We start from the raw sequence: 16457 nt of genomic DNA, 5'->3' as shown, positions 1-16457 counted from the left end.
GTCACTCAACATAGCTAGTGTTTCTGTTCTGGAAGCATCTTGGCTCGCTGGGTTCCGGGTGATCAGACTGGGATTTTAACCACAGTTCTGCTGCTCACAGGCTGAGCAAATGCTACATTGCATGTATCGATATAAATCGATTACTGAAAGGCTGTGCCTTGTCTTGTCCAATCTGGCACGATGCTTGATACATAACAGGTACGCAGATGTTTATGAAACAGTGAACCAAAGTTATTCTACTAGACACTTAGCCTACTTTTGAGGGATGGTGTTAGAATTACTGGAGCCAGGCACAAGGCAAATTCTCCCCCACTGCCTTCGAATATGCCCTTCAACTCATAAAATGCTCAGTGATGTCCTGGAATACGCAAAGCCCCCTGCTAAGCACTAGGATCCAGAAATGTAAAGATGAATGAAACCAGGCCCCAGTACTTAATCTTGAGAAATGCAGAGTCCAGTGATGTAAACAAGGCAGGTTCACAAGTAACATATCAGAGACCATGGGTCACAGGCAATATGAAGGGTTAACAGTATTGTGAGCAATATCCCTTAGGAGCCGAGGTTACCAGGGAATGCTCTGCCGAGCTGATTCAAACTGTGCTGGAAATGCCAGCAGACAGGAATGTGGCAGACTGCATTCCCACCAAGGAAGGAGCCTCTGCAGAGATCACTGGAAAAATCATTACATATTGTGGGACTGGGCAGGAGTGGTTCTGTCTTCCTGGAGCACAGGATTGGGTAACAGGAGAAGGTGCTCTCACAGATACAGCAGAGAGTTACCTGGGCATAGAGCAGAAGGATCCTGAGAACCACACCTGGGTTCCCTACTCAGTAGTCCCACGTGTAGTATCTAAAACACCAAGTCATTCGAGAATAAAAAAAAAAAAAAAAGAAAAAAAACCCAAAAAACAAAAACTTAAGAAACCCCCATGAACACTGCCTTAATGAGTTGAAAATTATTTACATGAAAATGTTATCTTTAACTTTTGAAAAACTGTAAGAACAAGATCAACTTAGAAGTGTTGTGTAAATGCAAGATAGTGTCACTATTATTTTTATGACGACTGCTGTTAGAGGCAGCAAAGCAAAAACACACAGGACCCACGTGCAGAAGAAGGAACTTCAACGACATGGGGATTCTGGGCCTTGTTACAAGACCTCTTCCCATCCACCCCCAGATCTGCATCTAAAGTAAAATAACTTAAGAATGAAGAATTTGCAGGGTGCCTGGGGGGCTCAGTTAAGGGTCTGGTTCTTGGTTTTGACTCAGGTCATGATTTCACGGTTTGTGAGCCTGAGTGCCACACTGGGCTCCGCGTGGAGCATGGTGCCTCCTTGAGATTCTGTCTCTCTCTCCCTCTGCCCCATGTGGACACATGCACTCTCTCCCTCTAAATAAATAAACTTAAAAAAAATTATTTTAATGAATAAATAATTTTTAAAAAAAGAAATGATTTAAAAAAAAAGTGCTTGCTTGCTTCTTTATTCCATCTACCTTTTAAAAAGTTTTCATTTTAGGGGCGCCTGGGTGGCTCAGTCGGTTAAGCGGCCGACTTCGGCTCAGGTCATGATCTCACGGTCCACGAGTTTGAGCCCCGTGTCGGGCTCTGTGCTGACAGCTCAGAGCCTGGAGCCTGCTTCAGATTCTGTGTCTCCCTCTCTCTCTGCCCCTCCCCTGTTCATGCTCTGTCTCTCTCTGTCTCAAAAATAAATAAACATTAAAAAAAAATTTTTAAAAATAAATAAAAAGTTTTCATTTTAGGAGCGCCTGGGTGGTTCAGTCACTTAAGCATCCAACGCTTGATTTCAGCTCAGGTCTGTGAGATCGAGCCCCACGTCGGGCTCCATGCTAACAGCACAGAGCCTGCTTGGGATTCTCTCTCTCCCTCTCTCTGCTCCTTCCCAACTCATGCTCACTCTCTCACTCGCTCTCTCAAAAATAAATAAACTTAAAAAAAATTATTTTTCATTTTAAAGTCAAGTCTCCCAAATGACCTGTGTCCACACACAGAAACACTAAAACTAACAGGGGAAAGGTACCTAGCATTTACTATGTGATCTTTCCCCCTAATTCTTAAAATTTACTATTTCATAAATGTTTGGCTCCCCTAGAGCAGTTGAGCCTTTGAAAAGAAGCAACACCTCATGTAACGTCAGCAGTTCACAAAAGCCACGAAAGCTGTCAGTCTTCTGAGCAGGCAACCTCGCCCCCCCACCCACTGTCTGCGCAGTGCAAAGACACTGTGGTTTCAGCAGCGGGAGAAAAGAGACTGATGTTCATCGAGTCTCCGCTACGTGCCTGAAACCACAGAAAGTGATTTACATGTCACGTCTTTCGTTCTCACAACACCCCTAGCTACATCTTATTTTACCCACATGACAGCTTAGGAAACAGGAACACATAGTTAAGTGGCCTACTGGAGACTCTCCGGAAAATCCCCTTTTTGAGGTCTGGCACCCCTATCCCCACTCACAGAGAGCCTCTTCCTTCTTATGGGAAGCAAATGGGACTTACATATCCTAACTCTCATTCTCACGTTCTCATCTGAGATTCCTGAAGGCCACCGTACCCTAAGAAAGACACAGCTTCAAGGGTGCGTATCTACAATTGTGAAAGGGATTTTTCACAGACCCTCTGCTGAAAGTCTGTTATTTAAATTTTATTTCCTTTTTTAAAAAACGTTTGTTTCTTTTTTTTATTTTGAGAGAAACAGAGACACAGCATGAGCAGGGGAGGGACAAAGAGAGAGAGGGAGACACAGAATCCGAAGTAGGCTCCAGGCTCTGAGCTGTCAGCACAGAGCCCAGTGCAGGGCTCGAACTCACGAACCATGAGATCATGACCTGAGCCAAAGTTGGATGCTTAACTGACTGAGCCACCCAGGTGCCCCGTGTTATTTAAATTTTAAATCATAGTGCCTTGCAATCTGTATTTCTAGAAATTGTAGAGTATAATTAAAATAGAAAAAATAACCAAAAACACTGTTCCTAGGTGCCAAGAGAGATGGAATTATGATTGGACGATACTATAATCCCACTCTCTCTCTTCTACTGAAAGTAATAAGGGACCCAGACCTCTCTGGGTCACAGCACACCCACATCTTGATGGCAGCAGCCACAGAGTGGAGACAGAAAAGGCATGAGGACAGGGGCAAGAAAGGATCTGGCCTTTGCTGAGAACCTTCTCCAAGCCATTCACTGCGTTAGGGAATTCTGTCTCTTATTTCAGCTGATTCTCACAGGAGCCAGCTCATCCTATTTTAAATTAAAAAAAAATGTTTTTAATGTTTATTTCTTAGTCTGCAGAGACAGAGAGTGAGAGGGGGAGGGACAGAGAGAGAGGGAGACACAGAATCTGAAGCAGGCTCCAGGCTCCGAGCTCTCAGAACAGAGCCCGGTGCGGGACTCGAACCCACAAACCATGAGATGATGACCTGAGCTGAAGTTGGACACTTAACAGACAGAGCCACCCAGGCACCCCTCATCCTATTTTAATTTCATCAACAGCATAAACTTAGGGTCACAAAAACATGAGGAGGAGATCTCACATATTGGACATCTACATGAGGAGAATCAGGATTCACAAAAAGACCTTCTCTAACGAGAAGAAACTCAACAGGGATAAAACTTTCAGTCAGAAATACAATTATACAAGGACTGAATGTATGTTTTCGACTTTCAACCAACATGCAACAGAATGGATGCTAGGAACACATGATGGGTGCCGTTCAGGAGAAAGAAGGGATGACCTCAGCAGATGGTCTGTATGTGTTGACAAAGGGCTCTCAGGCTGCACCAGTAGGCATGACAGCAACTAACAGAGCAGGCCCAAAAGTTCCTCTGGGCTGGACAAGCTGGGCAACACATAAATTCACAGTCATCCTGGAGCCAGCTAGAGTCCCCAGAAAGGTAGAGAGAATTGACACCCTGAGGTAAGAGGAATATGTGATATAATTGGGGGTATTAACAAGGAGAAAAGGAGACCAGAAGGAAGAGAGTGTAATTGTCTTCAAATATCTGAAGGATCATCACAATAAAGACCAGACTTGTTCCATCTGAAACCGAGATCGAGAACTAGCATTGGTAGGTAAAAGCTATGTATATAAAAAAAATTTTTTTTTGTACTAACACATTTTTCATGGTTTTTTGGAAATGAAATAGTTTTTTGGTAGACATAATGAGCTCACTGTCCTAACAGCAATCTGAGCTTAACCAATAGATAGAGGTGCCAGAGAAGAGATTTACTCATCAAATAGGGGGACAAAATAATATATATTAAGTTTATTTATTTTGAGAGAGAGAAATCTCTGGGGAGGGGGAGAGAGAGGGGAAGAGAGAGAATCCCAAGGAGGCTCCACACCATCAGTGTGGAGCCCAACGCAGGGCTCGAACCCATGAACCATGAGATCGGAACGTGAGCCAAAACCAAGAGTGGAAGCTTAACCGACCGAGCCACCCAGGCGCCCCTGAAATAAGTATTTTCTCATTCAAATTCGGATTCTAATTTCAGATATCACCTAATTCTTGAATCTATAATGAATGTATCAAGTTTGACATTTTCCCTACGAAAGAACACAAATCACAGTCAAGAGTAGGCAGAGAAGGAAGTCCATACACTCCTATCTCCAACTGAAGAGAAGACAGACTTACTGAAGACTGTGTGCCCAACCATGCAGGGGGCTGCAGAAAGGCGAGCCAGTTCTAGGGACCGTGAGTGTGGTATGCTGAGGCGCGAGGTGAGGGGAACCGGGGTAGACGAAGCTAGCGTGGGAGGTGGATGACAGATGACAGAGAGGTTTATTAGTCTGCAAGACTCAAGACTTTCATTTTCTCCTGCAGACCGTGGCGAGCCAATGATGCTTTTCCTTGGAGGGAGCCACCTGCATGGATTTGTGCAGCCTGGAGACAATGGTAAGGACAGATCAGAAGAGAGCAAGACTCTTTGTAAAGGTGGGACCAGTTAAGAGACTACACAGTCCAGGCAATGCCACTGAGCCTGAGTGAGAAAACACACTGGGCAGACACTTAAAAAGCACAATCCAGGGCGCCTGGGTGGCTCAGTCGGTTAAGTGTCCGACTTTGGGTCAGGTCATGATCTTGCAGTTCACGGGTTCAAGCTCCGCGTCGGGCTCTATGCTGACAGCTCAGAGCCTGGAGCCTGCTTCGGATTCTGTGTGCGTGTCCCTCTCTCTCTCTCTCTCTCTCTCTCTCTGCCCCTCCCCACTTGTGCTCTCTGTCTCTCAAAAATAAATAAATGTATTTTTTAAAAAAGCGCAATCCACACTACACTTGTTGGCTTACAAGATGGACAGGGTGGGGACAGAGAAGACGCACAGATGATCTCAGGTTTCTGCCGCTGAGAACCAGGGACCTAGGCTGCGGCGAAGGCTCCAGGGAGGGGGATGGTTTCGATGCGGGATTAGGAAAGGTCAGAACCAGAAACATGCAACAAGACCTGTGGACGGAAGCGATGGCTCAGCTGGAAAACACACGTGAAGAGTCTTGTGATTTTCCTCCCAGTAACTGAAAATATCCATTAACCTGACCAGTTTGGCACCATTGACGTTCACGTTACAGGGCGATTACTATACATTCACGGATCTGATACTCAGGTTCTGACGACACGAGCCACCTTCCACGCACAGGCAAATGGCAGACAATGTTGTGCCTCATGCGTTTTGCTTCAGGACTTCGGTCTTTCACCTCACAGCTTATTTCATCTGCACTGACACCTTACTGTTTTGAAACAACAGGATTTTGTTATTTTGTCGCTGCTGTTTTTCGAATGCAAAATTACATCCTAAGTTGAATAAGCATTTTCAAACTGCCTTTCCTTTCGATGAGATTCTGAAGCATCCCTCTATGGCTGGCTGTGTCACCCTCCCCTCTCAGGCCTGAGTTCAGAAGTTCTGATGTGATCGTAAAAAGACACCGTGACATGGGCAAATTAAAAATTAAACAGGAAGGAAAAGCGGGAATATGGTAGCTTGGAGTATTTCCACAAGTAAACCCTATTTCAGTGTCTCCTAAAGCAGTTAGTAATGGTTTGCCTGGGCTGCTCCAAAGACATGAATCTCACATTGTTTTTTTATTTTATTTTTTTAGGTTTATTTATTTTGAAAGAGAGAGCAGGGGAGGGGCAGAGAGAGAGGGAGAGAGACAGAATCCCAAGCAGGCTTTGCACTGTTAGCACAGAGCCCAATGTGGGGCTCAAACTCACAAACCAGGAGATCATGACCTGAGCTGAACAAAGTTGGGCGCTTAACCAACTGAGACACCCAGACGCCCCTTATATTCTTTTTAAGAGCAATTCTCTAGAGCAATTGCTCCTGAAATGCCCAAGTAATGTCTCTAAAAATTCAGAACTCTCTGATTTAGGCAGTCAAGGAGAGAACCACCTAATTTAGCCTTCTCTGAACAAGGAGGCACCCCTCTCTCCACACTCTCTGTATTTATAAAAAAGAAGAGCACATAAAATCACGTATACACTATCCACTGAATCCAGGAGGCAACTACATGGGATGACCATGGTCTCTTCTCGTCTGGATAAGACATGGAGAGTTGGGTCTTTGGCCCCTGCCCATGTGCAGAGGATTCATTCACTCATCTGTCCAGATACCCACATGTCCATGTGCACATTCAGAAAGCATTTACCAAGTGCTCACTCCGGCCCTGTGCCAAGTTCCATAAGGACTTCCAAGGACTGGAAGGAGGCCATCAGGTACATGACAATGCAGGGTATTTGCTTGTGCTGGTATCCTATGAGCAGACACTGCACTATCGGCCAAACTTCAGGGTACTGGATCTTTGACTTCTTGCTAGGTATATTCAAAGACTTAAAGCAGTAGCTTTAATGTGCTCTAACTTGAGAGGAACAAGATGAATCATCCTTTGGAGTGTTCCTGTCAAGGTCCTGTATTTTGCCCTCTATCTGGTCTTTTATAGATTTATGTCTGCGTCATTACAACATCCACTCCTTGCTCTGGCAGATTTTAATACATTAGCCATTATGGCATCAAAGTCTCTCAGAGGCTGGCATGAGCCTTCCTCTCATTCTGGGAAACACTTTTGAGGAGATAAGCAAAAATAGGTGAGAGAGGGAATGTTCACAGCCTTCTGTCCATTTGAGTGACCTTCAGACTTAAAAAATTTGAGAATGACATATAGTAGAGATAAAGTATAAATCTCAGACACAAGCAGGTTTATCCTAGGTGTGACAGAGCCAAGTGAGAATTAGAACACAATGGAGGAAAGAAAGTTCAGGGGCCTGGAAGGGAAACAGAGGTAAGTGAGAAGGGACCTCAGAATGCAGGTGCAGGGAGGACCAGCCGAAGCTGTTTTCACTCATGCATCAACCAACCTGGTCAGGTACCAGGCTCCTGAAGTCTGCTTTCTTCCATCCTTCCCCATCTCTAAAGTCGAGGACATCTTAGTGCTCCAACTTAAAAACAATAATTATTGGTGAGGGAAAAAAAAACCAGCTTAAGGAATACTGATCAAGGGAAGACAAATGGACATTCGCCCTGGCATTCGACATCCTGCTCTCTTCTAGGTGCCTGGGTTGGCCAACCTTGTCTCAGAGCTACCTTTCCAGGAAACCTGATACCTCCAGTACCCGACCCAGAATACAACATTTATACCAAAATTCAGTGACAAAGAAGTTTATTAAAGCCTTCAAATCATCCTGACACTCTGAGAGAGACTGGGTCTTCCTTCCTCGGCCCCCTTCAGGGACATACCAATATTGCACAGAATAATACAATGACCCTCTAACCTCGTTCTACTATTTAAATGAATCCTCATGCCCCTCAGCTGGGGGGAGATATTCCTCCATTTACCACTGGCCAGATGTTCGAGAGAATACTTGTCTGCTAAAATGTTGGCAATCCACCTGTAGAAGAGCCCCTGTAAATGCGCGTAGTTATGGAAGCTCTGCACCCAGGCAATTCACCAGGACGCAGTTCTGTTCCTGGTTCCTTTCTACGCACTCTTCAGACAGTCTTTGTGACCTCAGCTACCCACCGTACCAGCAGAAGATGAGTCAGCAATGCAAAAACACTGACCCGCAGTAAAATCATGAAAGATGTTGATTTAGGTAGAACAAAAAGTTCACAAAACCCTACCAGGGATTTCAATTGGGACTGTAAATTCCTAAATCAAGAGGGGGCTGTTGGGGCTGATGGGCAGGATACAGAGGAAAAGGAGTACAGAGAGGAAAGGACATGTTCTTGCTCTCCCTCCTCTTTTGAAAATGTCCCACATGCGTAATTCCATAATTCTCTGATTTATTTGCTATCATCTATGTAAATGTAAAATACATCAACCCTCGTTCTATATGCATTTGATCTAAAAATGAGTTTAATTTTACCAACAACCTTGTGAGTCAGGTTACAACGATTATCTCCATTTTGCCAATGAGAACACTGAAAACTGGAGTAACTGACCGCAGTGATAGAGTTCGTATGTAATGGACCCAGGACTCAAAGCAGACAGTGTGATGCCAGAGTCAGCGTCTCACCTAGCGGTGAGAAAATCCATACTTTTTTTTTCAGTTTGTTTGTTTGTTTGTTTACTTAGAGCACACACGTGTACGTGAGCAGGCAAGGGGCAGAGAAAGAGGGAGAGAGAGAGAGAATCCCAAGCAGGCTCTGTACGGTCAGCACAGAGTCCGACATGGGGCTTGAACTCACACACCATGAGATCGTGACCTCGAATGAAATCAAGAGTCAGACATTTAACAGAGTGACCTACCCAGGCACCCCAAGAAGATCCACACTTTTATGAAATGAAAGCCATCTGACACCATCTCCATCCAAAGTAGGTCATTATATTTATCCATAAACGCTGAGTGACGGTCACAGTTTCTACACAACGTGTTCTCCCCATTCTACCCTCACTTAGACAGAAACCGTCCAATTTGCCTCTGACTCGCAAAAGGCCTAGGGGAACATTACCTCCTTGTAAAATCAGGACACAAAGAGTGAGTCACCAGAGCAGGAAGTGGGACAGAAACACTGACAACACAACCTTACCGGATTCCACAGATGTCAAGACAAGATCATTCCATTAGGACAAGTGACAAGCTCCCAGGGAAAGAAGGATCCAGGTCCTCTCTTACACCTGCTCTGACCCTACAGCACTGCAGGGCCACCACTCGCCTTCATGAGCTCTTTGGGGCCCATAATCTTGGCTTCACAAAACATATTTTCACCAAATGCTGCCAACTTCCCTCTCATTCTGGCAACACGGTCTACATACCCAAGTGTATTGCTAACTAATTAGAGATCATAGGAAAGATTTTTGGAAGCTTTGTTCTACCTTATCAACAGTCTTTCTCCAGGATTTCAGGAGGTGAATTGAAAGGTTGAGATGGGCAGATTAGGCTATAGCTGGAAAAAGAAAAACAGAAAACACTCACTAAGGCAGTGTGTTGAGGCTCTGGACTATAATCGTTGGAAATGGATGGGACTGAGAGCCTTGTCTCTGTGGGACTTTGGGATAATTGCTTCTCTGCTTTGTACCCCATGGGGATGAGGACCAAAGTCAGAATAAGAATGTCTGCTTCCTTTCTACTCTGCAGGGATGTTCTAAGTTTATGTATTGTAAGTCTGTATAAAGCTGGGATTTGGTTTTCAGCTACTCTTTTGATTTACCATGTTCTTATAAAACAGTGTTTCCCAAAGAGTGTTCCATGGGACATAATCTCAGAAATCTCTACACAAAAAAGTTAAAAAGTAAAAAAATAAAAATCCAGGGCCAAGTCTACTTGAAAGATAACCAGATACTATATATCTCTCGGTAGAGTATCAAAGGATATTGTTAAAAGTTAAAAAAGAGGAAATCACAATGCACCCTAAAAAATACAAATGAACATGGGCAAAGATTTTTTTTTTTTTTTTTTATAAAGAATTTTTTTTTTTTCAACATTTATTTATTTTTGGGACAGAGAGAGACAGAGCATGAACGGGGGAGGGGCAGAGAGAGAGGGAGACACAGAATCGGAAACAGGCTCCAGGCTCTGAGCCATCAGCCCAGAGCCTGACGCGGGGCTCGAACTCACGGACCGCGAGATCGTGACCTGGCTGAAGTTGGACGCCCAACCGACTGCGCCACCCAGGCGCCCCAGGCAAAGATTATTTTTAACTCAGTATTTAATGAGAGAATTGGTCAGATGTTCCAGTTCCAGGAAGAATTCAGAGAACCCACATATACAGGCAATAAAGAATGCTGAATAAATGGAAAATACATTGGACCTTAGTCAACTGCACCCTTCCAGTGTAATTCCTAAAACTTACACAATTTCCTTTTTTAAAAAATGTTTATTTATTCTGAGTGACAGAGAGAGAGAAAGAGAATATGCACAAGCAGGGTAAGGACAGAGAGAAAGTGACAGACAGGGAGAAAGAGAGACAGAGAGAGAGAGAGAGAGAGAGAGAGAGACAGAGAGAGAGACTCAAGCAGGCTCCATGCTCAGCACAGAGCCCGACATGGGGCTCGATCCCACAACCATGAGATCACGAACTGAGCCAACATCAAGAGTCAGATGCTTAACTGACTGAGCTACCCACGCACACCCATGATCTTCCGTTATAAGCATATTAAAGGTTTTAAGAAGTCCTGCAATAAAACAATACTGTGTAACATTATTTAACCCTGTGTTTCCCATGTGGATTTGTTAACTTCTTATAAGGTTACTATTTACTGGAGCACAATTTAGGGAACAGTTTCTCGTCTCTGCATCATATGGATTTCTCTGATCTTCACTACAAAAACAGGTAAGGAATTACATGTGAATGAAAAAATTTGTAAGAAGGTTCTCCGTCTTCCTACCTGCCTGCTCCAGAGAGAAAATAATCAAATTTAATAGAAGGAATTCAGGAATTCTTGATTGATTTGCTCAGGTGTAAGCTCCATTAGCATGTGAATTCTCTGGTTTGGGAGAAGTCCTAAGGGAAAAGAGGGCTAAAATGTTCCCTGTGGGTAGGAACAAAGTGACAGGAGGCAGCATATCAAAGTGACAAAGAGGGTGCTGGGTTTGAAGGATAGAGGGATAGAAGCTGGCATCCACCCTGCCCTTTGGAATCTGCCCTGGGCAAGGCTCTTCATCTTTCTATAGTAGTATGCTCATCTGTAAACCAAGGAGAATACTCGTACCTAACTCGGTGTATGGTGTGAAAATTAAATGGTAATACATGTAAAAAAAAAACTTTTTTTTTTAGAGAGAGAGAGAAAGCGTGTACAAGTGAGGGAGAAGGGAGGGAGAGAGAGAGCTGGGGAGGGACAGAGAGAGCTAGGGAGAGAGAATCACAAGCAGGCTCCACACTTGGCATGGAGCCTGATGCAGGGCTGGATCCCACAACCCCGAGATCATGGCCAGAATCAAGAGTCAGGGTGCTCAACCGACTGAGCCACCCAGGTGCCCCACATACACGTAAAACTTTTATTTCAATGTCCAGAGATAAGTGCTTAAGAAGGTTAGCTATTACAATTATTGACCTCCTAACACACAACACTGAACAATCTTAAGTACCTGATGGTAGGGGCTTGCGGATGACTTCTGAGGCACACATCTATCTTGAGATCCTATGACTCTATCGCTACTCCCTGGAGGCAACTTTCCCTTTCTTTGATGAAGATACACATACAGGAACAATCACAACTACACAGAGTCTCTCCAATTGAGACCTGAAGAGTAAGTAACATGTAGAAAGGCTGTTGGTCTCCCTTGAGAATACAGATGACCATGGCCTCCCTCTAGGCAAGGGGGCTCTTTATCCGGTCCACAGATAGATTCCAAGGTGTCCATGATGACCTGAAATTACATGCCTAATACAATATGAATGTGTCTTTTATTCAGAGGGTTCATGGCTTCCATCAGATGAAGAACCACTGCTCTGAATTATAAGAAACAGCACGGGCACAGCAGAAAAACAATAAGGACAAAAGTCAAATGAAACAGGACCGACTTGATCACCAATGAGACCTGGATGACCTCTGCAAACCTTTTAACTTCATTAAGCCATAGTTTCCCCATCTTTAGAACAGGGAGCATGCCAGTTCTGGGGAGATTAAATGAGAACACAAGCAAAAGAGCCTAATTGATGCCTGACTCCAAAAGGTGCTTTTTAGTAAGGGTTAATTCTTTTTCTTCTTTGATTTAACATCTTCACCCTAAACTACAGTGTAAAACAGCAGACAGGGAGCATGGATTTCATGCAATCTAACTTGCTCATCTAACAGATGAGAATCTGAGGAAAGTGTATTGCCAATGTCACATCTTCGGCCTTCCAGGATACAGAGGGATCTTTTATGGTTAATGACACACTGTGAAGACTATGGAACCATCTTTATTGACAGCATGGTTTGCTAGCCGTTATTTTTCTGAAGCTCAGTAAACACTTCTTGGGCAATTCTCTAACTCCAAGAAACACATATGTGTCAGCAACATTGCCAAGGCAACCAAGAGTAGCCTAGAGTAGCTGTCTAGGTTCCTAGAAACTGTCTTCATTAGCAACTCCTCCATATTACTGAAGCATCTGAGGAGAGTTTTAGAGCAGCAGGAAATAGAATTCTTCCGTGTGACTCTCGTTCGTATCAGAAGACCAAATGCCACCATCCGATGTGCTACTGCAAATCCTGAATCAGGAAAATCTTTGCCTGGGGAATGAGGGTGGAATTTGGGCTACTATCAAGAGTAGCTCACTTTTCCCCATTTTGGTTTTATATTTTTAAGACCAAAAATTATTTAAAAGTGCAGCATGTTCGGGGCGCCTGGGTGGCTCAGTTGTTAAGCGTCCAACTTCAGCTCAGGTCATAATCTCACAGTTCGTGAGTTCGAGCCCCATGTCGGGCTCTGTGCTTGACAGCTCGGAGCTGGGAGCCTATTTCAGATTCTATATCTCCCTCTCTCTGCCTTTCACCCACTTGTGCTCTGTGTCTCTCTGTCTTAAAAATATATAAATATTTTAAAAAAATTTTTAATAAAATAAAAAAAGTGTAGCACGTTCTGTTGGAAAGAATAGTATGACCACAATCCTCACCGTGAGGTCCCCATTGCAGTCCTGCCTGGGATCACTGAGTGATATGAGGAAGGCCAATCGGCATGTTAAGCAAACTTGCCTCCTTTTTTATTAAATGGTGCCCTTTGGTAACTTGCCTCTCCCTGGCTTGCAAACACATTGCGAATAAAGAAAAAGAGAAAGGCTACAGGGTATTTAGGAAACATCTCAAAACATGGTATGCATAATCTCAGACAGCAGTACCACCAAAATACCACAGGTTTTTAAATGGTCCCCAAGCTGTGCAGTATACCCCAAATGCCAGGCTCACCATCACCAAGGATTTTAGATGCATCCAACAGGATGTGTGGCCAAAAGGCAATTTCACAGTGGTTTCTAACTTTAATGTTTATTGATCCAAAAGTAAGAATAATATGATTTAAAAACCCAAATTTTGTACAAATTGCAGGTTTGAATGGAAGTTTAAAAAAAAAAGGCAATCACTAATAGACTGAAAACCAAATGGTACTTTCTCTGGAAATGAGTCCTGACATAGAGGTAGACAGTGTTTTCAGTTCAGTTTGTTCCTTGTTTTCTAAGGATTTGTGCTCAAGAAGGAATTCTCAGTGCCCTCATAACCTTTCTTTAAAGAGGACTGGAACAGCGGGGCAACATAAAGTACTGGGGATACTTGAATGAGAAAGAGGCTGTTCCTTGTAGCTGCCTACGGGCTGCCTGTATCAGAGCATGGCCTCTTACTCCCAGCCACTCAGAGTTGAAAATACTTCTCAATGCAGAACATGCAATCACCACAAGCAAAGAGATAATAAGCAAAGAAAAAAGTAAATCATGCAGTCCTAATAATTTTTGTACACGCTTCTATAGTTTGATTTTATGCAATGATTTTCAGTTTTCTGTAGCCATTTTTAAAGTCTGATCAGCATGAAGGAAATTTACTAAGGAAGAGAAAGCACAGTTTTATAGAATGCCTGCTCTTCAGATTTAATTTGGAGTTTCTTGAGTTGGAATCACCCTGGTTCCTGTGGTTAACATGGATATTTTATAACATGGTGTGCAAACTGTATGAGCTTTTAAAATCAAATCAACACTGTGCTAACACAGTAGGCTGCTTTGGGTTATATCACCAGACCCTTACCTGACATTTAGGAATACTTTAGGGGGATGTTTTTAGAAACACAGTCTGATGGAATGAGAATTATTACATGATAGAATGGGTGGGAAGAACACAATTGTCTTCTGGAGACCCTGAGTGATAGTCACACAATACTTGCACTCGTGAAAAGAGGCTTCTGCAGTAGCTTTTCACTAGCTGTTCACACCATCTGTAAATACAGTAGTCCCCGCACCCCTGTACCCACAGTTTCACTTTCTGTGGTTTCTATTACCTGTGGCCAACCACAGGCTAGAAGCAGATGATCTTCTTCTGACATATTGTCAGAAGGTCACTCGTACGCTACGTCACCACGCCTATGTCATTCCTCTTCCTTCATCTCATCCCATAGGCATTTTATCATCCATACCATCACAATTAGAAGGCTGAGTACTCCGTAATATTTTGCAAAAGAAAGACCACATTCATATAACTTTTATTGCAGCATATTATTAGAATTGTTCTATTTTATCATGTTAGTGTTGTTGCTCTCTTACTGTAACTAATTTATAAGTTAAACTCTATCAAACATATGTATGCATAAAGAAAAACAGAGTCTATACAGGGCTTCTTGGTATTATCCGCGGTTTTAGGCATGCCCTGGGGTTAAGGGGGGACTACTGTACTTGCAGACACTTCCCTGACCCATACTCTGCATGTACCCCTCCAGATCCACACTCTGACCTTGTCACCCTACCCAGCGCTCCGGGAACTGGATCCTCAGGGGCTCCATCCTGCCCTGGCCCTCTGGCTTCTGTCTGGTGTCAACCAATGGGAAGCGCTGGCAGGAGATGGAAGGGTGGGAGAGGGCACCAGTTCCCTGACTCTCTGTCTCTCACTCTACCACCCATTTTGCAGTAGTCTCAACCCTCTCTCTTGGTGGTCTGTCCAACAATTCCATCTCCCCTCTCTGAGCCTTCAAAGTGGCTCCTTCCCTCCTCTTCCTCGTCAGGCCAGGAAGTAAAAGGTCACCAGCATTCTCCACTGTGGCTGGCCCCAGGGGCCTCTTCCATTCCCTCATCTCTTACCAGTTTCTCTTCATCCTCCCCACAGGGCATCCTGGAATAGAATTGGGTCTCAAAATTTCTAGCTTAAAATCTCCCACTACCTTGTAACCTCTCAACTGGGAGAAATAATGAATTAAAACAATCTAACGGTCTTCTAAAAAAAGTAGCGCTGTGTGTCACTCTGTAGGAATGATCTAAAAACAAACCAGTACCAGAAACAATGTGCACAATAAGCAAGTCTAAGTATACTAAGCCCACAACAATGGGGTTTTGCCAACGACAACACTTTTCAGGAACATAAGCCCTATAGTTGCCAAAGGATAATTATCATTAAAAAGTGTTTAGTAGGATGTTTTCAGCCTTCAGTTGAAGGCATCTCAAAAGGCAGAAGTTGGTTTTCCTTTTTAAAGGGTTGTAGGACTTTATATCTAGGAGTTGTCACAACATTGTCTCATCAATGCTATTAAGATGTCAATTCTTCCTCCACTGAGAATTCAACATAATCACAACCAAATTCTAGCAGACTTTTTTTTTTTTGAGGAAACTAACAAAACGAATTCTCAAACTGATCTGGAAATGTACACAATAGACAAACAATAGCCAGACGCAGAATAGCCCGAACAATTTTGAGAAAAGAAAAATTAAAAACAAAAAACAAAAAATCAATGCTACATCTCACCCCAAAGCTCTTTAGAGACAATGAGTCAAACTTTCAGAATAGAAAACTAAAACTGGGTAACTGACTTCTGTCCTACGTTAATGGCAGTTTCCTTCAAAATGGCAGTTTCCTTCAAAATGGCAGTTTCCTTCAAAAGCACCTAGTAAATCTTGACCACGGTAACCAAAAACAATGCCTGCATACAACTAGCTTCCTGTAAGCTTTATTCCACATCCACCAAGAAATCAAATCCCATGGAGGGTCCCCAGTGTAAAGCACAGAAGCTACAAGATAGAAACTAACATAGAAAAAAAAGGGTGAGACTGGGTTTATGGAAACATAGTTGGCCATGTTTCTAGGATAAAACCACTCTCTACAGACTACACTCCTGAGATAATTCCTTAAGAGTCACTGGATTCACTGGTTCCATACTTTGTTATTGTTACATGCAATACCATAGAAGGATTTCTCTGCCTTCTGTTTTAAAAGATTGATATGAGTTTGCTTTCTAAATGTTGGTTCTTTTCCTTCTGATCCTATGTACCTGTTAAAGCCGTAAAATATAACACCCGGTATTTGATTAGTCAGAAAATGGAAAGAATACTGTAAGTGTGGTCAATATG

At 43.3% G+C, this 16457-nt stretch overlaps 1 protein-coding gene across 4 annotated transcripts in view; it reads right to left on the bottom strand.

Moving 5' to 3' along the window:
- AMPH (amphiphysin) overlaps nt 1-16457 on the bottom strand; it is a 248447-nt gene that overhangs the window by 140604 nt on the left and 91386 nt on the right. The window lies entirely within an intron of this gene.

This window comes from Panthera pardus, unplaced genomic scaffold (assembly GCF_024362965.1).
Source record: "Panthera pardus isolate Hobbes unplaced genomic scaffold, ASM2436296v1 HiC_scaffold_8, whole genome shotgun sequence".
Classification (NCBI taxonomy): domain Eukaryota; kingdom Metazoa; phylum Chordata; class Mammalia; order Carnivora; family Felidae; genus Panthera; species Panthera pardus.
Note: the sequence above shows the minus strand (reverse complement) of the source record. Positions and strands in the feature narration are given on the sequence as shown.